General features: G+C 42.7%; 1 pseudogene; it reads right to left on the reverse strand.

Annotated features, from left to right (window-relative positions):
- Positions 1–22871: 22871 nt before the first annotated feature.
- On the reverse strand, positions 22872–23789 carry LOC106974981 (40S ribosomal protein SA-like; annotated as a pseudogene).
- Positions 23790–24413: the final 624 nt, after the last annotated feature.

The following is a 24413-nucleotide window of genomic DNA, read 5'->3' on the forward strand; positions in this document are numbered from 1 at the left end:
CAATGAATTCACCCTGTTAATATACATGGGAACATTTACTCATTATTTCTCCATATCTACCTGTCTTATCTATCTTTATTTAGACTTTTACAAAGTACTTACTAAATTGTGTGCACCAGTAAATATGTTAACTTGGTGCAATTTCATGGAGATTTATGCACCTGCGATGCCAAACATATTAGGTTCCCCTAAAAGCTCCGCATTTGGGGTGTGTTCTTTTCACAGACCCTATGGGGTACATTTGCAATGTGCTGAGGGATATGCAAGAACCAAAAATCAATGGGCTTAAATTATTAAAATTCTAAGCAGTCGTTACGGATTGGGTCAGGTATTATAAAACTTACAGTCCATCAGTTTACTTTCAATATTAATTTTAGCCTTGTGCCTTGCCATGAAAATCATGAGAATGGAAAGCATGTAACATCTCACTTACAGCTGACGCAGAAGGGAAGTGACTCTGAAATATAGACCCTCCTGGCCTCGGGGGAAGATTTATGTGGCGAGGATCACTCTGCTCAGAGTAAGACTGCAGGTGAGTGGCAGGTCTGCATTATAAATGCCTGGGGTAACTATAAAAACATAAATGGTATCAGGTTATTGATTTTTTTTTCTTACTGGAGCCCACAAATTAGAAAAGCCACTGCTAAAAATCACTGGTCTATCCACAAATCTTAATTAAAGCATAAATAAATCATTTTGGTTGCTGCACTTGCATATAAACAAAGGGGGAGATGGCATCCTTACAAATGCTTGTCAACATTTGGTGACTAATGGCTCACAGTGAAAATACAATCTGAAACAACTGAATTGAAAGCAGATTCTGGAGCTAACTCCTATCACATGCAAACCATCTAAAGCCATTATGGCAAGAGGCGTTGAAACCACAGATCAGGTTTTTGGGGATGGGTGGAGGGATGAGGATAGGTTTGTTAAGTAGAGCAATACTATTGTTTTTTTGTTAAATACAGTGAAGCCCTGTGATGAGATGCTACAGCTGCTGCACTCCTGCCACGTGATGGGGAAATGGATACCGCACCCCTCACGCAAAACACTAACCATGTGCTGCCATGGTTCCAAATGTTGATTTTATTCCTAAATAAATACATAGCAAGAACTAATATAAATTAGGTCTCTAGAAACACAGGGATTGAAGGGGATGTTCTGAACATTCCTAGATCCCATTACATAAAAAGAAGACGTTAAGATGTTGACTAGTAAAGGAACTCCCAGGGGATTTGCAGTATTGGTATGGGCACGGGAAGCCCGAACCTGGCATTCATGTTGTGCTCAGCTTTGATGGAAGTGCGTGGGATGCTCCCCTGCACACATCTACATTTCTTCCCAGGAACTAGTGTGATTGGGAAGCATTGGGACACCAGGCCCTGCTGTTGCGACGGGGGGTGGGGGGGGGGGTGTTAAGTCTGCGTCATCTGTGGCCAACACATCTTAATAGAAGGTCTGCACACAGTGGGAAGATGAACCTTGTGTGATTGTCCTTGCAGCCAACTGGAAGCTCAGTGAGAGCAGGAAGTATGTTGTCTGCAGTAACACCTTACTTGTCAAATGTTAGTAAAATAAGGAATAATTCCTTCTTTCCTTCCTTGCTCCCTCTCTCCCTCCTCCCTCCACCCCTCCCTCCCTCTTTTCCTTCCTTCCTTTCTTCCTCCCTTCCTCCCTCCCTCCCTTCCTCCCTTCCCTTCCTCCCTTCCTTCCTTCCCTTCCCTTCCCTTCCTTCCATCTTTCTCCCCTTCAATTAGCAAACATTCCTTGCAAACCTATCCCTATGCCATGCATGATGTTAGCTATCTGAGGATATGGAAAGGTATAATACAAAAGCTCTGTCCTCAGGAACAGTTCAAGTTGGAAAAACAGAGAAGATTCAATGCAAGGAGGTAAATATTTTAATAGCAGCGTCCCAAGGACCTTAGGGGAGTCCAAAGAAAGGTAAACTTAACTTTAGAAGAAAAGCCACGGGGCAAAGAAAGTTTTAAAAAGATGATGATGTTTAGGCTGATGTTTAGTCTTGCCATAAGAATGTGTTTTGCCAAGTAAAGAGATAAAACAGAATATCTAAACAACTGGAACTTAACTTTTTGTGTGCGGAACCTTTGTTTTTTATCATGCACATGCATGCTCTCTCTTTCTCTCTCAATCTCTCTCTCAAAAGTAAATAAATATTTTTTGAAAAAGAATATACTGCTTCATTAACCCTAACATGACTTTTATTTTTTGCAAGATGCACTATTTTACATACCATTGAGGAAAATAAAATGCTGCCAATGAAACTGATCCTGCATATTCTTACCATATTTATGTTTTTTCCTTTATTTCTATTTTTATTGAAGTATAATTAGCATACAGTGTTGCATTAGTTTTAGGTGTACAATGTGGTGATTCAACAATTCTATACATTACTCAATTCTCATCAAAATAAGTGTACTATTGGGGCACCGGGGTGGCTCAGTCAGTTAAGCATTCGACTTTGGCTCAGGTCATGATCTCATGGTTCATGGGTTCAAGCCCTGCGTAGGGCTCTGTGTTGACAGCTCAGAGCCTGCAGCCTGCTTTGAGTTGTATCTCCCTGTCTCTCTGCCCCTCCCAAATAACACTTTCTCACTCTCCCGCGAAAATAAACATCAAAATAAGTGTACTCTTGATCTCCTTCACCTATTTCGCCCATTCCCCCCCACCATTTCCCATTAACAACCACCAGTTTGTTCTCTGTATTTAAGAGCCAGGGGTTTTTGGTCTCTTTCTCTTTCTCTTTTTTGTTCATTTGTTTTGTTTCTTAAATTCCACATTTATATCCATTACATGACACATCTCAACTGCAGAGATGTTAAAATGGGAAATACGGGCTTAGAATCCAGGAACTATGATAACTAAAATTGCCTTTATGATTTTATCAGAATAATGCAGTAATAAAACATGGGTTCTGGAGTCAGACCAAATTCCCGTCCTCAGTGTTTACTAGGTTTGTGAACCAGAGCAAGTTACCTCCCTTCTCTGTGCCTTGGCTTTCTCATTTATAAAATGGGGCATTTAGTCCTACTCTGCTTTGCCCTGCATCATTCCTACATTTGGACTTTGAATGCTGAAGCCATTGTCTGTCTAGAATGGCCTATTATGTGATTTGATAAATATATGCTCATCTGTCCAGTGTCACTTCCTTTGGTGGGCCAGCCTTCACCCCGTTCCAGTTACCCTGCTCAATCTACGTGATTCTGATGGGATCGATGACATTTGTCTCAGCCCAAAGGAGGTGAGGGGGCTGAGGGAGATGGAGGGGGAGGGCAGACAGCCCAGAGCAGGCCTGACCAATCAGAGCACACCATGAAATTTGGCCACGGTGACTGACTGGTTCAAGCCAAAAATTAACACTAGAATTTTGGTGAGGGATTAAGAAGCTAATGTACAGGAAGCAGATGAACAGTGACTGTCACACAGTACACACAGAATAGTCATTCATTATTATCATCACTATTACTGTGCTGGATGAGCTGCGAGGTTATGAAGCCCAAGTCCATCAGGGATATGCCAAAATTCTAATTGTACCCATGGATTTCCCATAGCAACTAGGAGCTTGCTAGAATGTAAGCTTTATGTGGACAAATCTCTGATTTGTTCATTGATATATCCTAGTTACCTGGAATAGAGCCTGGCATACAACAGGTGCTCCAAAAATATTTGTTGAATAAATGAACTCTTCTGTTTTTCTTAACTTCCTGGCTGTCTAGATGTAAGATGTCATTTGTGCTGATTTCAGTGTATCTGCCTCTAACAGCCCTCCACCCTCAACTAGCTTCCCTTCTTCCTTCCCTTCCTTTCCTTTCCCTTGCCCTTGCCCTTTCCTCTCTTTCCTTCCTTCCTCTCTCTCTTTTTTCTTTCCTTCTTTCCTTCTTTCTCTTTCTTTCTTTCTGCTTCTTTTACTTCTAATCTGCTATTCACTGAATAAACAAAAATAGCCATACATACTAGAATTGTTTCTTTAGCCTAAGTAATGCACCCCCATCTCCCTCCATGCCCACCTGTCAATCCTCGTCTGTGTCCATCCTCTCCGGGGGCACCACCTAGGCCCAGAGGGAACCCAGGGGTTTATTTCTGAGCTGATCACCGTGTTTGTATTGGCAGAATCTTGCAACTTCAGAGACCACTGTTATGCTAGCTTCCTCTACGCTTTGCTCCTGGTGGCTTGGCACTGACAGCTCGCCACCCTTAGAGACATTCCAAATAAGACTTGGGCATTTCAGTGGTCCTGTTTTGCTTTGGCCTTTCTCCTAGCTTGTTCCCATTCCCACCACCCATTCCTGGTTGATTGCAAACTTCAAACTGAAGTGGTTGATGCCATCACAGCCCCAGGGACCTCAAAGACAAGCTTCCTCTCCCTTCTCACAAGGAAGCACGCTCCTTGGAGAGTAGAAGGCATTCCCCTCATGTAGGTCCCATTGCAGGAAGTAACATCTGAGCTTACCCTCACTGTCTGACACCATGGGGAGAATGAAACTGGCCCGCACTTACAGAGTGGGAAGCCCAGCAAGGTCTCAAGGAGAGTGTCCAAGGACAAAATCCCTCAATAAAACCTCAATCCCCAAACATGGCCAGAGAGGTAAAAATGGGGTACAAAGCACTGGAATAGAAAACCAAGACACTAGTTAGATGTTTTTCCTCCAACAAGGGACACGTATGTGACTTGAAGTTTTCTATCACAATTCAGGGAATCACATTTTTTTTGTCCCACACGCTATGAGACACTATAGTGTGGAGGTTCCCTCTCTGGTCCTTCTTGAGAGGATGCAGCCTTGAGCGTTCATGCATCCTTCCAGATGGCCAGGGATGAGTGTGATTTTATTTTCAGACCTGGTTTCTTAGGAGTCACTCTTAGCTCAGAGGCACTTACTGCTCAGTCAGTGCTTGGTCAGAGGTGGTGTTTGCCTTGTGCTAGTGCAGTCTCTGCCTTATGTTAAGAGCTCTGTGTGCAGCACGAGTGACACTTTTAAGTCAGCCCCCGATCACACCTTGATTTTTCCTGAGTAGGTGCAACTTGGCACATGCATACATTCTTCCTAAGTCCAGAATTGACTGTAATCCTTGGAGGCCTCTTCTTAGCTATCTCTTCCTCTGGTTTCTCCCTACAAAACTTCCCTTCTGCCTTTCTTCTTGTATAACAGGGCTTCAAGTCTCCTCTTAATTGCCCTCCGCCAAGATCTCCATTGTTTTCAACAGTGGCTTCAGGTCTGGAGTTTTCCACACTGTTTCCAATGAAGTGAACCCCTTGGGCAGAGCTACGGAGCCCTTCGGTCCTTAGGGCCTGCCTTTGGCCTGGGCAGAACCCCTGTGCCACTGCATCAGAGCTTGGGCAGACACCTGCTCTTAGGAGGGTGCCACCCCCACTGGGTGAGTCAGCACTGTGGGGGCAGCAGGAGATGGCAGCCTCTGATCTTAGCTTGTCTCTCCTGGTACGAAACTCTCATCTTACAAGCAAGTTGGGAGGAGGGGCAAGAGAGCTCCAGTGCTCTTAGCCTCTGCACCTGGAGCAGAGCTGACAGCCTGAGCTTTAGAGCTGGGTGAGGAAGGGAAACTCAATCCCTTTGGCCATTCCTGCCTAGAATAGAGCTTCTCAACATGGGGCTAGGAAAGATAAATGGTGGCAGCCTGCCCCTTCTCAGGCAAAACTAACCCCAATCTGGGGGCTGGGGGCAGAGAGAGCTGGTGTCTGCTTGGCTGCATATGCCTGGAGGATAGCTCTGTAACAGGAAGCTGTAGGGAGGGGTAAAGGAGAAAGTTCTGGCTCAAATGCCAGACTCTCTCTGTTCTTACCAAGATTTAGAATCTTTCTCCATTTCCTATATCCCCTTAGGACAATTTTTGGAGACTTTAGATGATGGTTGCTTATAATTTTTACCAGTGAGCTTCTTTTTCTGGGGAGAGGGTCTACCCAACTTCTTATTCCTCAATTCTGAAAGTTTCGAATCCACACTACCACTTGGTTAAAGATAAGCTCTATTCATTCACCTGACAAATATTTGTACAGTATTAATTATATGGCAGGCAATGATTTCGCTGGTGGTTGACCTCTGTCGTTAACCTACTGTTTTGGGGTTATGTATATTAACCACTCTCCAACACGATCAAGTGAGCCTCACAGGAAGAAGCCATGTCTACGTGGTGTTTGTTAATCAGTTGGTGCAAAATGGGATGTATAGTTAATGATTTTGTTCAATTCCTCCCTTCCTAGTAATATCCCTACTCGACTAACGTCACATTTTCAAAACTATGTATTTTTCTGAAGTGCTCATTTCCTCATGCCTCTATTTAGCAAATCACTCTAAGATTTTCTTTTATTTCTCTCTGATATCAAAGCAATTTTTGAGCACCTAATATCCTTTAGGCCCTTCTATATGCAATCTCATTAATGCTAGTATTAACCCCGTGGTTAAATTGTTCTAATCCCATTTTGCAGAGGAGAAATCTGAGGCTCAGAAAGGTGAATGAATTTATCTAACATTAGAGCAAGTAAAGTGGCTGAGCTGTGCTCTGAGCGTAGAACTGCCTGACTCCAAGACCGGTGTTCTTTCCTCCAGACAGACCTATCCTGAAGTGAATACTCTCTATTTCTTAGAGAAAACCACAGTGAGTTTAAGGAAAATCGTTTGCAACACCTTGCGTCATCTAGAGCATTGCCTGCTTTGGAAGCCTGCTGCTTTTCCCAAAGCAAATGTGAGATCTGGCCTCTTTCACGTGTGAGGTGCGTTGGCACACAAAATGACTAATGAAGGACCGTGGAAGTAAAGGGAGTGACCTTGTTGCACCGCCCTCTAAACCCCCAAATGACCCTCATTAAGGCAATGATTTGGCTGATTTACTAAGATGTAGCCCACAAAATGGCAAATATAACTCAACCACAACCAATCTGGCCCTTGTTAGCTGCGTTGTAACAAGAACATGTATGAATATCATTATGAAATGCTTAGGACAAGAATTATGCTGAATTCGGAATGTTCTCCTATAAGGGGAAAAAAAATAGCAGTCCAGAATGGAGAAGCATAACGACCCCTCTACTTTTTTTTTTAATGTTTATTTATTTTTGAGAGAGAGAGACAGAGTGTGAATGGGGGAGGGGCAGAGAGAGGGAGACAGAATCCGAAGCAGGCTCCAGGCTCTGAGCTGTCAGCACAGAACCTGACGTGGGGCTCAAACTCACAAGCAGTGAGATCATGACCTGAGCTGAAGTTGGACGCTTAACTGACTGAGCCACCCAGGTGCCCCACTGCCTCCCTACTTTTTAAAAATTGATTTGAGGGACACCTGGTTGGCTCAGTCTGTTGAGCGCCCAACTTCAGCTCAGGTCATGATCTCACATTTCATGAGTTGGAGCCCCATGTCAGGCTCACTGCTGTCAGTGCAGAGCCTGCTTGGGATCCTCTGTCTCCCTCTCTCTCTGCCCCCACCAAAAACAAATAAACATTAAAAAAAAAAGTTTTGATATGAAATTAACATCTTCAAAACCCTGCATCCTGAAACTCTTCAGGCCTTCAATGGGATTTGAGTGGTTCAGTTGGATCTCACTGGCTACTTCCTTTAAACTAATCTAATCTCGTACCTTCTCCACCAAGTTGCAGAATCAATAAAACAAGGTGGGGCAGAACTGGAAAGAATTTGAGTGGAAACCTCTGAGGAAAATGTGGGTTTTTTTCCTTCCATAGCAGAAATAAACATTGACATTTCAATAAATTGTATTAGACTATAAACTTATGAGATGTTAGATTGCTTCTCCCCTAAGTTCCATAAAACACCTGGAATAGTATTATTTACCTATTGGTATTATTTACCTATCAAGTATCTTTTGATTATTGCAGCCCGATAGGACCAGGGTTAGGTCACTTGAAGAGTTTGCCCCTAAATCTGCTCTATTACCAGCCCTCATCTGCCATATGGCTTCTTCAGACTTCTTCTTTTTTTTTTTTTTTTTTAATTTATCTCTCTGGGAGTTCCAAGGTGAGGTTGGAATGTCTCACCTATAATTGGAGCCACTCTGTAGTCATCTCTCCCTTCCCAGTCTTCTGGCTGTTGTTTCTCTTGTCTCATGTGCTGTTTTTCTCCTTAACCACATTGTTGTCCTCTGGGTTGGATTGGGAGGGCCCGAGAATGCTAATCCCTTCCTCGGCTACCCATTCCTAAGGAGCACTGAACCACTGAGGTTCCCCCAGGTGGGGTTGGTTTCCTGTGTCACTTTGGCCTAGAGAACAGAATAGAATGCTTGGCCCTTGGGGAAGCTTACTCTCAGAGAATAAGAGAATTCAGCTGACTATGCCATTTATTCTTCCCCAAGTTACTAATCAGTTAATTTTTTCCAACTGTCCTAAGAGGGAGTGAATAAAGAAATAGAAAAAGGCCAGGAATGTTACTCTCATTGGTCTCTTCCACAAAGAAGGAAACACAGAAGTGGTGGAGAAGCATTTACTCTCAAATGCCCTGTGGTGTTGGCTGAGAGCCCCCACTGGTAATGGGGTGACTCTGGTAATGCCCTTGGCCTCTCATGCCACTGAAGTTCCTAAGTCTAGATCTCTGGCATTCACCTCTCTCTCCTTCCCCTGTTCTTTTCATAAGGAAGAGGGCCACTGCCAAATTAGGGCAGAAGCCTGCTTTTCTAGTATTTAGAGCTTTTCTAGTATTTTTGTTTTGATTTTTTTTTCAGTTTGTAACCAGTTTATTGAATGATCTAAATTCAGTAGAATCAAACAGGGAAAATATTATTTATTCCAGTGATTGCTCCTAAAAAAGCTCTGTTGAATCTCATTCTCCTTTCCCTAAATGACATTTCGGGTAAAAATTTTCACCATTTTTGGATATTAAAAAATGCAATGTAATACCACTGATCCAGCCCAAAGCCTCAAACTCATGCCCAACTTAATTATCTCCTGCCTAATTCAAGAGAGGTATTGTCTACTGTGGAAGGGAGTGTGCTTTTCTCTTTCACTTTCCTTCCTTCCTCCTCTTTCTTCTCCAGTGTTTTGGGACCTCAAGGAAGGGTGGGGAAGGGGGAAGCAAAATTCTTCTATTTAAGTGTTGTTTGGTCCTTCCTTCCTTGGCAGTCAACACCCATGTACAGCAGAAGTCTAAATGCTGGATCTCTCATGAGCTCACGGTGAGTCCCTACTGAGATCCTCACACTGCCTGCTGTGGGAGATGCACTCTGCCATGATTCCTCATAACCCCCACCCCGCCCTGAATTCCCATTCCCTTTGGTAAACCCCACAACATTTTTCTGGATGGAATATGTGGAAAATATCTTCAGCATTATATGTCATCTTGACCAAATATAGCAAAAGTTGTTTCATTGTGACAAACAGAATTGAGCTAGGTGAGTTCTGCAACCTGGATGGGAAGCTCTGCTCCAGAGGATCATTCAGGAATCCAGGTTTCCTCATCTATTTCTGCATTTCAGCCCACGTGCGGGAAGGGGCAAGAGAAAGTCAGCATGAGCAGTTTTTTCTTTAAAATGATAACTTGGAAGTTTCCAGATGTTATTCCACTTCTATCCTGTTGGCCTGAACTTAGTCACACGACTATGCCTAGTTGCAAAGGAGGCTGGGAAGATGTAATCTTTGGCTAGACAGCCACATGACTACCTGAAATCCTGGAGGGGTTTTTATTACTAAAAGATAAGCAAACAACGAAGGGGTGCCTCGGTGGCTCAGTCGGCTAAGTGTCTGACTTCGGCTCAGGTCACAATCTTGTGGTTTGTGGGTTTGAGCCCCACGTCGGGCTCTGTGCTGACAGCTCGGAGCCTGGAGCCTGCTTCAGATTCTGTGTCTCCCTCTCTCTCTGCCCTTCCCCCGCTGTTGCTTTGTCTCTCTCTGTCTCTCAAAAATGAATGAAAACGTTAAAAAATATTTTAAAAAAAGATAACAGACAATGGATATTACTAAAAGATAAACAGAAAACTTGGGGGCAGAGTTCAGCAATCCCCACGCAGGCATTTTGGGGTACATCCTCACATTGAACTTCAAACCACTTTGCCTTCATGCCCTATTGTCGAGTATGGGCCACAGCACCACTTCTTCCTGATTTCCTCCAGACTCCCAGTGACCCTCCCTGCAATGTCTCCCTGCTCCCATTTTCCCATGCATCAAACATATCTGTAGATACTAGAATACTAGTATTAAACAAGTTTCCATGTTCTTTCTTGCTAGGACACATGAAGTTGGAGTCACATCAGAGTAACCTCAGGATGCTCTGAGAACACAGAGGAGACACCACACATAACCTACATGGCAAGGAAAGAGTTGGAGAAGTTTGCCTGGATGATAGAAACACCTGGGAAAAGTTCTGGAGGAGTAGGAGTTAGTCACTGGAACGCACTGTGAGCAACAAGATAAGCATGTGCAGGAACCACAGGAGAAGCCAGAAGAGTGCATTTGCAGAACAGCGAGTCGCACACGATTGCTTGACGGTCAAGTGTCCGTTGAAATGGGAGATGTTTTTGGAAGACAAGGCTTACAGAGGCAGACAGGAAGCAAATGATGAACGCCGTTGTAGACCTGAACTTCATCCTGAGGGCAAATGGGATTTCATGGAGAACTTAAAGCAGGGAAGTGACCCAAACCAATCTGCCTTTGTGGAAGACAAGTCTGACAGCTGGGGGAAGGGTGCATGGATGCGGGCAAGACTGGGTGCTGCTGGAACAGTTGGGAATCAATTGGACAGATCCAAGAGGAAAAAATTAAGGGCCTGAAGTAGAATAATGACAGCTCTGCCTCCAGAGCTCACATTCTTTCCATGATAATGATGGTTTTCTTCTGTTTGTTGGTTGGTTTGTTTGTACACTGTCTCATTCCAAAAGAGATTTGGGATGACCTTCACAAATTCATTAAGTGGTGCCATGAATATGAATTCTGGTCTGCAAATCTAGGTATACAAGAAATATTGTACTTCTTTGTTTTCTAGATCTCAGACTCCATTTCCAATTCAAGTTCACTTCTACTGGGCAGGTGGGCTGCCACCCCTCCCACTTGGGTTCTTGCCACCTCTGTGGACTCTGCTTCCCTCTGCTCTCTCTAAACCAGATCCAAATAGACTCTGGGAATCTCTTTGTCATTCTTGGGGAAATCCTCTTCTTTCCGTGTTTCCCTCAGGTGCCCTTTTTCTCCATGCAGGACACTTAGATCATTCTCCCTAAAGACTTTAGACTTTTCTAAGCAAATCCAAAAAGGGAAGCAAACCATTAGTGCCACCCATGAAGCCAGATGACCCAGAACCTGCAAGCCACTTACACAGAAAAGGGAAGAGAAGAAAACTCTCAGCTCAACATGTCAAAAATGGTCCTGTCATGATACCATATGATTATTTCAAATATCAATAAGTCATGGTGAAGGGAAAACAAAATAAAATAAAACTAGTGAGAGAGTTCATGTTTTGAAAACTTTAAATCCTTTCCAAAGTTAGTGCCATAAGTGCTGAGCAATCTAGTGACTAAAGCAAAAATGGACACGTGAACTAATATTAGTTTCCACTAAAGAAGAGACACCTGGCAGGGGTAGGGGCGGGGAGGGGCGCTCAGTCAGTTAAGTGTCTGACTCTTGATTTCAGTTCAGGTCATGATCTCACGGTTTGTGAGTTTGAGCCCCACGTCGGGCTCTGGGCTGACAGTGCAGAGCCTCCTTGGGATTTGCTCTCTTTCTCTCTCTGCCCCTCCCCTGCTCGTACACTCTCTGTCTCTCTCAAAATAAATAAATAAAAGTACACCTGTTTTTCAAGAGTGACAAGGTTTTATCTATCCCTGGGATGAGAGGAAAGTTTCTCCCACTGGATCCTCATAAAGAGGACACTACATACGATGCAGGCCACCCCATGTTCAACATCATCCCTATAATGAGTTTTGTCAGACGGTCTCTTATGACAATATGGGCACCAGAGATTTAAAAGAAATAAAGCAAACAAACTCAGAAACAGTCCCTGCTCTTGGTGTGCCCTGATCTGGTCAGGAACACAAGTAAACAGACAATTGCCACATGTTATTAAAGTACCATGGTGGAGGTGTGGTATAAAGTGCAAAGGGAGCACTTCTACAAGTTTCTAGGAGAAGAAAGGACAGAGGGAGCCCATCACCCAAACATCATGGGAGCTGGAAGGAGGATGGAAAATGTTCAGGTCATGATAAAGCAGAAAAAATACAGGGCATCTGGGTGGCTCAGGCAGTTATCTCACAGTTTGTGAGTTCAAGCCCTGCGTAGGGGTCTCGGTTGTTGGCACAGAATCTGCTTGAGATCCTCTGTCTCCCTCTCTCTTTGTCCCTCCCCTGCTTGTGCACACACACTCTCTCTCAAAAATAAATAAACATTAAAATGTTAAATTAAAAAAAATTTTAAAGCAGAAAAAATACAATCTTATATTTCAAAACAAACTTCCACAAAATACTGAAAGGAAGTACACAGCTAAATTATTCTTAGTTGTTGCTAGGTGATCATATTGCTGGTGATTTTTATATTTTGCCTTCAGCTTATCTACATTTTCAAATTTTTATGAGGAAAAGATCAATATTTAGACACTAGTTTTAGTTACAACGGAAGACCCAAATAAAAGTAGCTTTTAGTTTTTGTCGTGCATGATGTAATCCAGAATAAAATAACATGAGGTCTGGGATTTCCTTCAAAGTCACGTGGGGCAGTGGAAAAGTGGACAGGGGCACAAATGAATTAAGACTGGCTGTAATTTGCTAATTGTTTAAACTGGATGGCTGATGGCTACATGGGGGTTCATTACACGAGTCACTACTTTAGTATATACTTTAAATTTTTCTATAATAAAAAGCAGGAAAAACAAATAAGTAAGGAGAGTGGCCTTGGCACATGAACCCCTCACTGGTTCAGTTGACTCAATTGTAAAATGGAAATTTACAAAATTCCCACTTTTTAAGATAGGTGTAATGATTAAATGAGTCAACATATATAAAATGCTCATAACAGTGCCTGACACTGAAATCACAATTAAAATTATTATGATGATGGCTTAAGCCAGGGGTACGATGACCCCTTCCAGATCCCAGGTTGCCACCTGGTCTCATGGTTCTATGATGCTGAAGCTGTTCTAGGCATCACTGTCTTCAAAGCCCTGTCTAGAAGCAGAGGAGAGGTGGGTCTCTGCCTTTTTGTGTGTGTCCTCTTTTAAGACACAGGCAACTTTGGGGCGCCTGGGTAGCTGAGTCGGTTAAGCGTCTGAGTCTTGTTTCAGCTCAGGTGATGATCTCACAGTTAATGAGTCGGAGCCCCTCATCAGGCTCTGCACTGATAGTATGGAGCCTGCTTGGGATTCTCTGTTCTCCTCTCTCTGCTCCTTCCCTACTTGATCTCTATCTCTCTGTCTCTCAAAATAAGTAAATAAACAGTTTAGAAAAACAACAACAACAAAAAGACACAGGGAACTTTGCAAGAAACCTCCTAGCAGCCTTCCCTTTACTTCTCATTGGCCAGAATAACATCACATACCAATGCCTAAACCAATCGCTTACCAAGGAAATGGATCTACCAGATTCGCTCCAGATTAATCAAAACTTCTACCCTGGGGTTTTGTGAGGGCCCTTGAAGCATACGGTATACAAATGGCAGAAGGGAAGAAAATCATGATTCTATTAGGAAGGAAGAAAGTGAGAAAGTGCCTAATGGACCGCCGACTGATAGTGACTTCTCAAGGCATGTTAGCAAACAGTGTGGTTCAGTGTGACTACTACACAGTAAGTATATTGTAGGGAACAGAAAAGAGATGGCAGTAATAGGACAGGTGGGATAAGACTGTAATGCACCAGGCAGAGGATATTGCATTTTTCCCTGTAAGCAATGGGAAGCCATGAGGACTGAGGCACAAAAGCATAATTCAGGAAAATATCACTAATTTCATTTTAACCTAGAATTTTTCTGAAGATGGTATCACTTTATGCAAATGATACACATATCATACGCAAATGTACTTACTGCTCCCTGAAATATTTACACAATTGGATGTGGTCTGTGCAAAAAAAAAAAAAAAAAAAAAAAAAAAAATCTTGGTGGAAATATTTGACTCAGCAATAATATCTCTAAGTGGGGAAGCCAATTAGCCTTGGATTCAATATTTACATCCTGCCACACTGCTTTCTACCAACTAAGACCTTTTTTTAGCTTCTGTAGTAAGTTCCTTTATAATTTGCCTTCAAGGAGCTGGTGAATATCCATATCCCTCACCACAGTGTCTACTCTCAGTGCGGAGTGTAATTATCCCTACGTGAAAATGAATTCCACATGAATCTTTTGAGGAAGGCAGAGCCATTTAAGGTATTATTTAATTACAAATGAGAAGTGCATTATTTGATTCATTAAAGAAGATCATGATGCAAAGAGGCTGACCTCAAGCTGATGAAACTTTTCAAATTAAGATCCTGGGAGTGTCATTATTGGCATAAGCTTTGTTTATGGCGGGAGGGGTGGGGGAAGGGCTGCACACGTGATGAACCGCAAGCACATCAGGGAGGAGAAATGAGGCGGTGTGCTTGTCACCTATGGGACTTTCTCGTATTTTTGAACAAAAAACCCTTGATTTCAACCAGATATTATTTGAAAAAGGGAGATTATTACTTTCATTTCCATGAAAGGCAAGCTGCTCCTTCTCCTCCACTGACACAAATAGTATAAAATAAGAAAGGTAATAAGTTCCATGCATCTGGTATTTTTGAGGACGGGGATGTTCTCCTTGATGCATAGAGCCTTGCAGAAGTTGTTATACACTCAATCCTGGTCAAATCCCAAGCCTGGGCACCTGAAAATCATTGTATATTTTGCATGGATCACTACTTGTATATTTCTGGTCATTTGTTCATTTATTCAACAAATTTTTATCTAATGCCTCTATGTAGCAGTTACTATTCTAGACATTGGGAACACAACATTGAATGAAACAGACAGAAATCTCTTTTTCCTTGGGGCTGACATTCTAATGGGGACTGATATAAAACAAACCAGATAAACAAGTAATGTATAGAGTATGTGCAGATAGTGAAAGATACTGAAGAGATCAATGACGTAGGTAAGGGGAATAGGAGAAGTAGCAAGTGGTTAGGAAGGCATATAATTTTTTTTTTTTTTTAGTTTATTAATTTATCTTGAGAGAGAGCTTGCACGTGCAAGTTGGGGAGGGGCAGAGAGAGGGGGTGAGAGAATCCCAAGCAGGCTCTGCACTGTCCACACGATCCTGATGCGGGGCTCACACTCACAAACCATGAAATCATGACCGAAGTTGGACACTTAACCGACTGAGCCACCCAGGCACCCCAGGCATGACCAGGGAAGGTCTCAGTTAGATGATAGTACTATTTATCAGTATTTCTGGCTTTTCTTCTGGACACATGATAAGATTGAATTCCCTTGCTATACTGGAATTAGAGGAGCCCAGTGGCTTGCTTTTGCTGATGAAATGGGAGTGAAAGTGATGTATGCTGCTTTGGTGTTTATGATTCTTCATGCTCTTTCTTTGCCTTCTCCAGCCATGTTCCAGTAGTGACTGTTCTGTCAGCTTGAGACCTGGAGAGAGCCCAGCCACCCAAAAGGGACATGCAGTATGACTTGTTTTAAGCTACCGAGGTGGTGAGGTTGCTTGTTACTGCAGGGTAGCCTGGCCCATCCCATCTGATTCGGTGAAAATTGATTGAAGATATGAAGGAAGTCAGGGAGTAAGAGGTGTGGACATTGGGAGAGGAGCACCCCCCAGCAAGGGTAATAGTACAAAGGCCTCGAAGTGGGAGTGTGCTTGGGATTTTAGAGTCAAATGGATGAGGAAAACAGTAATGGCAGGTGCAATCTGAGCCATGATGGACTTCCAGATCATGTAAGCTTGTGTGTGCCTTGTAAGGACTTTGACTTTTTGTCTAGACAAGATACCATTCGTTAGAGGAGTAGTCACATTATCTGACTTAAATCTTTTTAACATTCCACTTGGCTGCTGGGAATAAACTGAGGTGGGGACAAGAGGAGCAGGGAGAACAGTAAGGAAGCTATTGTTCTAAATCCAGGTGAAAAAGGAGAGTTGCTTGAGTCATGGCAGTAACAGCAGAGATGTGAGAAGTGTTTGAATTTTCCATATGTTATTTTTATACGAAGCTGATAGGATTTCCTAGTGGATCAGATATGGGTTGGAAGAAAAAGAATGGAGTCAAGGATAACTACAAGGTTTTGGCCTTAGGTAAATGGAAGGGTGGAGCTGCTATTTCCTGAAATGGAGAAAACTGTGGAAAACTTGGGGAAAGCACAGGACCTCAATTTTGAGCAATATTAAGTTTGGGATGCCCATTCAACTTCCAAGTGGACAGACAGGTCCATGATGGAAACATACATTTGGGAGCCATTGGCATATCCATAGTATTTGAAATCATGCGACTCTATGCCCCAAGGGGAAAGGTGTAAAAAGATAGGCATGCAAGTCTAAGAAATGAGCTTCTTAGCTGAATGCTAAGAGATCAGAGAGAAAAAAAGAAACAGCAAAGTGGACTGAGAAGAAGCTTCCAATGGGGTAGCAGAAAACAAAACAAAACAAAAACAGGAAAATGTGTTGAAGGAAGAGTGTTAAATTCTGCAGATATGTCAAGAAAAATGAGGCCTGGAATGGAGCATGAGATTTAGGAAAATACGGTCACTTGTAACCTTGGTAAGAACAGTTTCGTGTCCCAACAGCATGAGGGAGCTTTGCTCAAGAGATAATGAGAGAAAAGAAATGGAGACAACTCATTTAAGAAGTTTTGTTGTAAAAGGAAGTAAAGAAATGGAGCTTAACTGGGCAAGAAATGGAGCCAAGAGAAGAAAGGAAAACAGAGGGGACAAGGAATAGCTAGTTTGTAGGCAAATGGAAAAGATCCATTAGAAAGAAAAAAATTGAGGGGAGCCTGGATGACTGAGTCGGTCAGGCATCCAACTGTGTTTCGGCTCAGATCGTGATCTCGAGGTTCATGAGACTGGGTCCTGCGTTAGGCTCTGCACTGGCAGCACGGAGTCTGCTTGGGATTCTCTCTCTCCCTCTCTCTCTGCAACTCCCCACCCCCTTCCCCTCAAAATAAATGGATAAACTTAAAAAAAAAAGGGAAAATTTGATAATGCTGGAGAGAAGGGGGAAATTGCTGGATCAGTGTCCTCAAATAGACAAGAAGAGATAAAACCTGGTGCATAAATAGGGTAGTTGGCCTTTGCTGGGGGTTCATCCAAGAGAAACAGGCATTGATGTAGGAGTTGGTGGTATATGGAGATAAGAGTGTGTGGAAGCTATCATCTGAGTGCCTATTTTTTCTTAAGCGACACTGGAAGCAAGCTCATGGGCTCAGAGTAAGTGTGGAAATTTGAGGAGAGACGAGAAGGTATGAAACAGTCAGTGGGGAGAGGGAAAGTGAATGGATTAGGAAAATATACGATGATATCCAGGCAGCATTAAAGTGAGTGAACAAGAATTTAAAAGATCAATTAGCATGGTAGTGTGGTTTTCTCAGGCCACATTCAGCTGTGTGGGAGCAGGCATGGAGCAGGTGGAGAGATGGTTTACATGGATGGTGGGCCGAGGTAGTAGAATGGGAAGGAAAGGGGCAAGACAGTGAAGGGTTTATGCAAAAGTGCGATGATATGGTAATTATCATAGTGATAGAATTGGAGCTGGCCGATGAAGGAAGTGGGGGAATGAGCAGGCTGAGTTAAGGAACTGCGTGAGGATCCTTTTAAAAACAGTAAGCAGCGAGGGGCCCCTGGGGGCTCAGTCGGTTAAGCATTGATCTCTGGATTCTGGCTCAGGTCATGATCTCATGGTTCGTGAGACTGAGCCCTCGTGGGGCTCTGTGCTGACAGTAAGGAGCCTGCTTGGGATTCTCTCTCTCTCTCTCTCTCTCTCTCCTATCTCTTTCAAAATAAATAAACATTAAAAAAAAAAAAAAACAGCAGTGACTATGGCTGAGTACTTATAATGGACCACAGCTAGGGAAGGTGCTTCACATTAATTAATGCTAAATCACAATTAATACTAATTCACAACAACTCTACAAGGTAGGTAGTAAGAATCCAAATATATGGATTGCTAACAGACTGACCTGACAGACTGTGACCACAGGTGAAGCCATGAGAGATATTTGAAATTCAATCAGTTATCATTTCAGTATCCACTATACAGTGCATATAGTCAGTACCGATAACAAGTGTTATGTGACTCTAGGAACATGGAAGAAGCAGGGAGGCACTTACTGATCTTAAGGCTTTGCCAAGCAAACGCAAAACTCAGCCAAGAGACTAACTGGGTCAGGAGTTACAGGCTTCAGAGAAATGTGTACAAATGGACTCCAGGGACAAGAGCAACATAAACAGCTACAACTTGAAGTTGAGCTGCAGCTATAAAGTTCAGCACATCCAAGCAGTGTCAACAGCAAGAGTCCAATCAGCGTCCTGGCTGAAATCTCTGGTAACATAGGAAGCAACCTCAGAAAGACAATGCGTTTTTCTAAGTGAGGTGACACAATAGTTTTTCTAAGTGAGGTGTGAGAGGAACCACGGCAGGTGGCTGAAGCTCCAGGCGTCTTGGTTTAAACGATCTTGGGGACTTTCAATGATATTTGTATAGACAAATACAGAAAGGTTTAATATAAATATTTCAGGCTAAGGAATCCATACAAGTGTTTTTTCTCATACAAGTGTTTTATATTTCTGATGCTTATGTGAATTTGACCAGTAGAGACACAGTCTTGTAACTCCAACTTAAAAATGTAATTGAATACACAAATTAAATTTGTGATTTTATTTTAATTTTTTAATAATTTTTTTAATGTTTATTTATTTTTGACAGAGAGAGAAAGAGATGAGGTGGGGAGGGGCAGAGAGGGAAACACAGAATCTGAAGCAGGCTTTAGGCTCCAAGCTGTCAGCACAGAGCCTGACACGGGGCTTGAACCCATGAACTGTGAGATCATGACCTGAGCTGAACTCAGATGCTTAACTGACTGAGCCACCCAGGTGCCCCTAATTTGTGATTTTGAATTTGAAGTCTCACTAAGTTTACTTAAGAGAACTACAGTTTCCCATATTTGTAAGTTTAAATTATGAGATGTACAAGTTGTTTTTTTTTTTTTATATATATACTAAGAAAGTTTTATTTGTTGTCAGGGAATTGAAATCCTTGAGAAAGAAAGCAAATACATGAACCATGTAAGTGCACTTTGAAATATTTGAAGATGTTCAATTAACCAAAGTCTGTAAATGAAAGAAAACATTAGTCATAGCCCCCGCCAAAAGTGATTGTTAAACTTACACATGGATTAATGATTTGAAACCAGACTTAAAAGCTTAAGGAAGTAGTCGAGTTTTCAGTTTGTAACTTCAGTAAAAAGCAGAATTTATAAAACCAAACTAAGCTTCTGATTAATCTTTCTGTGCACTAAAACTGGTCCTAAAGACACCCCAAAACTCTTATCAACAAATATGAGGTAACTGAGGCATTCGTAAGTGGCTGACCTAGGATTTGATCCCCAGCCTGCCAGTTGCAAAACCCATGCTTTTCTCAGCATTATTCATTGCCTTTCCCTGACAAATAATTAGACAACAGTAACGTGCAATTAACATAGAAACTTGAAAAGAAGACTTCATTCTTTCTCCCATGTCCTACAAAGCCTCAGGGTTATAATTATATCATTACCCCACAGTGCAGACTGAGGTGGAATAGGTGTTTAAGGATCAGGCTGAATTAGTATGACTTTAATTATAACACACCCTGGAAACGGCTTTTCTTACTAAATCCCTAATGTTGGTGCGTGTAAGTATGCTCTGCCAGTTTCTCATAAAAGTAGTGTATATAGAGAAAGAAGAAATCCAATAACCTATGGCTGATTATTTAAACTGTAAGTATGTTTGTTTTATAGATAAACGGAGTTTCCTGTCCTCAAGCTTTTTCCTTAGATTGGTTCTATGTGTCCCTAGGAAGTGGGATTGCATGAAGGGGTGTTCCCTTTGAGCATTCTCATGAAAAACAAAATCTGATCTCCAAACAGATAAGATATGATTATTCTCATAAGCAGCCAGCGCCGTTGAAGCTCCAGTCAGAGCACTCAACCTATTATCAGGGACTACGCTGGGAAGATCCAGCTAATTTTAACAGAACTGTTGTAGATTACTCTATCGACAGCTTCTTCAGCAGTGCCCGGCTCCCACTGTTGCTTCATTTTCTGTTAACAGGAAGGAAGGCCAGTGATGGCGGCTGAGGGCACAGTTGGTGGCCTTCCCAATAACCAGCAAGCCCTTCCCCCTTGCTAATAGATGTTCAGTGCTGCTCAGGTATCAGGCAGCCCCAGGGAAAGGCTGTGATTGTCCCAGTACTCTTTGCCAGTGAAAGGTGTATTAGTAGACACGTGACTTAGTTTTAGCCAATGGGAAATAAGGGTAAGACTGCAGTAGTGGATGGGAAACTTCTGGGAAAGAGTTCTTCCCTGATACCAGGGGGAGTGCTGTGCGCAAAAGCTATTCTGGCTATGCCTTCTGATGGGACACTGTCCTTTCAACAAGTGGTGACTGGAATTTCAGTAGCCATCTTGGATATGTATGAGGTAAAATTATCACTCACATCAGCACTTGCCTGGAGAGATCAAAGCTTTGTGTTGTGTTTCATCACACTAGTTCTAAGCAGTGGAACTTGATGAAGGACAATGAACTTTGAAAGACCCCGGGAATCAAATTCCCACTGGACCGAACTGAAGACCTTTTGCTGGCTGATGAACATTGAGACTGGTTTTAACAAATCCTGGACAAACTAACGGATTTACTCTGCCCTATCCAGAATACTAGTTTTCAGTCCTTAGGTAACCTAACTACCACGAATCACTTCTTCAGATTTAGCACTTAAAACCCCTGACTTTTCCCCCTCAAGAAACTTTCTCAGTGAATTTCTTCACTGATACATGTCTCCTTGACTCTTAATTTAATAAACTTGTATTTTAAATAATAGTAAATTGGGGGTGCCTGGGTGATTAAGCGACCAACTTCAGCTCAGGTCATGATCTCATGGTTTGTGAGTTTGAACCCTGCGACCAGCTCTGTGCTGACAGCTCAGAGCCTGGAGCCTGCTTCAGATTCTGTGTTTCATTGTCTCTCTTCCCCTCCCCCACTTGTGCTCTGTCTCTCAAAAATAAACAAATGTAAAAAAAAATTTTTTTTAAAAACAGTAACCTGGTGTTTCTGTTCTATTTGCTCACATGACCATAAAGGAATCCCAGGGCTGATTCTCCAGCTTCCTTACCCTATAAGGTTGCTGAATCAACCCTGCAACCACCACTGTTGGTCACTTGCTAGTGACTTCTTGCTAAGTGACCCGTAAGTATCCTATTATATCCCAGAGATCAACAAACTCCAACCTGTGGGCCAATAAATAAAGTTTTATTGTAACACAGCCATGCTCCTTTGTTCATATAGTGTCTGTGGCCACTTTCGTGCTACCCCTGCAGAGCTGAATAATTGCAATAGAGACAGCATGGCCTGCAAAGCCTTAAAATGTTTACTATCCGACCATCTACAGAAAAAGTTTGCTAACTTCAGTTTTAAGTACTATTAGATGGATTTTCTGTTACATCATATGGACGGCATGCCAAAATGATCCCTCTTCCAATTCCTAGATTCTCCCAGCAAACTCCCAGTAAGATCATGGGTATTCCCCCATACACTGCTTCCTGGACCATGGACTGAATCCAACAGCTACTTAATCTAAAATCTTGTAGAACTGACCTCACCACTGTCCAGTCATCCCAGCTCTTTTTCAGGTCTGTGGCTGAGCCATGCTGTGTCTCAATAGGAATAGCACACATGTGGTCTGGAACGTTCTTATAACTCTTCCCTTCCCCTTGGCTAGCTTCTATTTATCTTTTATAGCTTAGCTCAAATGCCATTCTCTCAAGAGAAGATTCTCTGATCCACCAAATAGGTCATGTCCTTATTTTATGGTCTCATGGGACACTAAATTTCTTTATCATATCACTTATCAAAAATTATAATAAGGCATGAATAGTATAATTAGTTTTTATTCTTTCCCTCCCTCTTTAGAAAAAAAGCTCTGTAAGCGCAGAGGCTATCTTATTTATGTTCTGTATCCCTAGTGCCTAGAACGATACCTTATTAGTAAGACCCACAAAATAGAGATGTAATAAATGAATGAGAAATAGGTGAATGGAACAAATAGTGCAATACATACTTTGAACCATGTGAAATCCTTTGTCCTTTATTGGACCGTGTTCATCTTTCAGAAATATAGACGTGATTCAATTGTGTCAGGCTGGTGTGTTTTATATGAGTCTGAGTGTCCTGACAAACGTATCAAGATCTGGCACCTCAGCCACCCAACCCAGCCAGTGTGCTCCTCATTCTTCTGACATGTCAATTGCCTAATCCATTTACCTGGTGATTTTGCATTTATGTATATCAACCTCTGCCCAACCACAGAGGTAGTTCTGCCCCTCACTAGCTGCTATGTACCCTTACAGGCTACTGAACCTCTATTTTCTCATCTGTAAAATGAGGACACAGTACATGGATCAGAGACTTCTCCTCCCACTCGGTATGTAAGGTCCTGCCTAAGCTCAGACACCATTACAGAAATAAGGAGGGGAAGAGGAAACAACTTGGGAAGGAGATACAGTCGTGATAGTCCTACTAACAGAATCCGCTGAACATTTACCTGGGACAGTTTTAAACCTAGAGACTATATCACCTTTCTCTTCTCTTCTTTCTCTTCTCTTCTCTTCTCTTCTCTTCTCTTCTCTTCTCTTCTCTTCTCTCTCTTCTCTTCTCTTCTTTCTTTCTTTTATTTTTTTAAGAAACTTTATTTTCTATTAATCTTATTTTCCGCATTCAGTTTAAGAAACTGTAGAAGAACAACTTAACACCACTTAGTGTTGTTCTTACCCATTCAATGGTCTGAGCAATGGGAGCTGCAGACCAGTCTTCAGTGGCAGACGAGGGGCTCTGGTCTGCAGTATGGAACTGCCGGATGGGCACAGAGGCCACCTGCATGCCTTCAGACCAGTCTGCAACCTGAGCTCAATAGCAGTAAACTCAAGCAGTTTGCTTGGGCTAGAGATGTCCACTCACCCTGAAATTCCTCCTTGGTCATGGCCTCTTCAGCAGTGGCCTGCTCTTTCTTTTCTATCTCTTTAGAATCTCTGTAGAAATAGATCAGGCATGATCTCCCATGGGTGTGCATGAGGGATGGTGGCACAGGTGCACAGAACTTCCCGCACCATCATGTAGTACACGAGCCCCACTGACCTGTCTTGTTGTTGCACAGGATGGCAATGTGCACATAGCATGGAGGAGAGTCTGTGATACACAGAGCAGTGGTTGGCAGGTTAACATAAGATGCCTCCATGGGAGGCTGGTGGTCAGCCCTGGCCTCAGTAACCACCAGAAGATGTGGTTCTTGGAAGTCTGCCTGGATCTGGTTATTGAAAGTTCTGGGAGTGAAGTACCCAGCAGTAGGAGTGGCTACAGTGGCACCAGCAAAATTCAGGACAGCCCACTGGCCGGTGTTCCTGGAGGACGTGACCCTGACACCAACTGGGTTTTCAATGGCAACAATGGCACAAGCCATCAGTGGAAGCTTCTTCCAGGTCCCCTTCAGATTTATGATGTAGATGCCATCACTTTAACTTTTGTAGACGTACTTTCCATTTGGAAGTCAGAGTTGGTGCCACCTAAGTAGGTTCCTGCTGCAAGGAATTTAAGGATATCTTCCTTCTTCATTTGCAAGACATCAAAGGGTCTGGACATTGTGAAGTGAAATGAATGAAAATAAAGCCTGCATTATTTTTCATTGGCAAATCTAAGTTTTCTCCCTCCGTCATCAAGAATGAGATCTTGAGAGCAAAATGGATCCCCAAGGAAAATGTCATTTTCAATTATAATGGCAAGTTTCATTGAGTCTAAATCAAAGTTTCAATCTCTCTTACAATTAGAACTTCTATTCTCCCCAGTATCCTCCAATTTGTAATCCTCAACACAGACCTGAGTCAAGGTCAGGGAACTCTTAGTAGGGAGTGGGAGTTGTGTGTCTGGGTCTGTTCTCCTCCCACCACTGGAGGGGAGGTGGAAGGGAGGGGAAGGGGAAGAGACAGAAACACCCTTTCCTAGCTGCTGCTGCTTCTGTCTTAGGTTTCCACTGGCTAAGACTGCCTGTCTGTGATTGGAGGCTGCCCCACCCTCAGTCTCTGGAGCACTGGGTGTGTGGGTTATTGGGATGCACCCCCAGGACTATGCAATGTGAAGCTCCTTGACATTAGTCGGAATGATGCACACTCCAGCTGATGTCTTGCCATCTTCCACACCAAGCTTTTGCAGTTACCCTGTACCATTTTCTGCTGGGGTGACCTTTAAGGAGCTTTAAATCCGGTTACC

The sequence above is a fragment of the Acinonyx jubatus genome, chromosome C1 (genome assembly GCF_027475565.1).
Source record: "Acinonyx jubatus isolate Ajub_Pintada_27869175 chromosome C1, VMU_Ajub_asm_v1.0, whole genome shotgun sequence".
NCBI lineage: Eukaryota > Metazoa > Chordata > Mammalia > Carnivora > Felidae > Acinonyx > Acinonyx jubatus.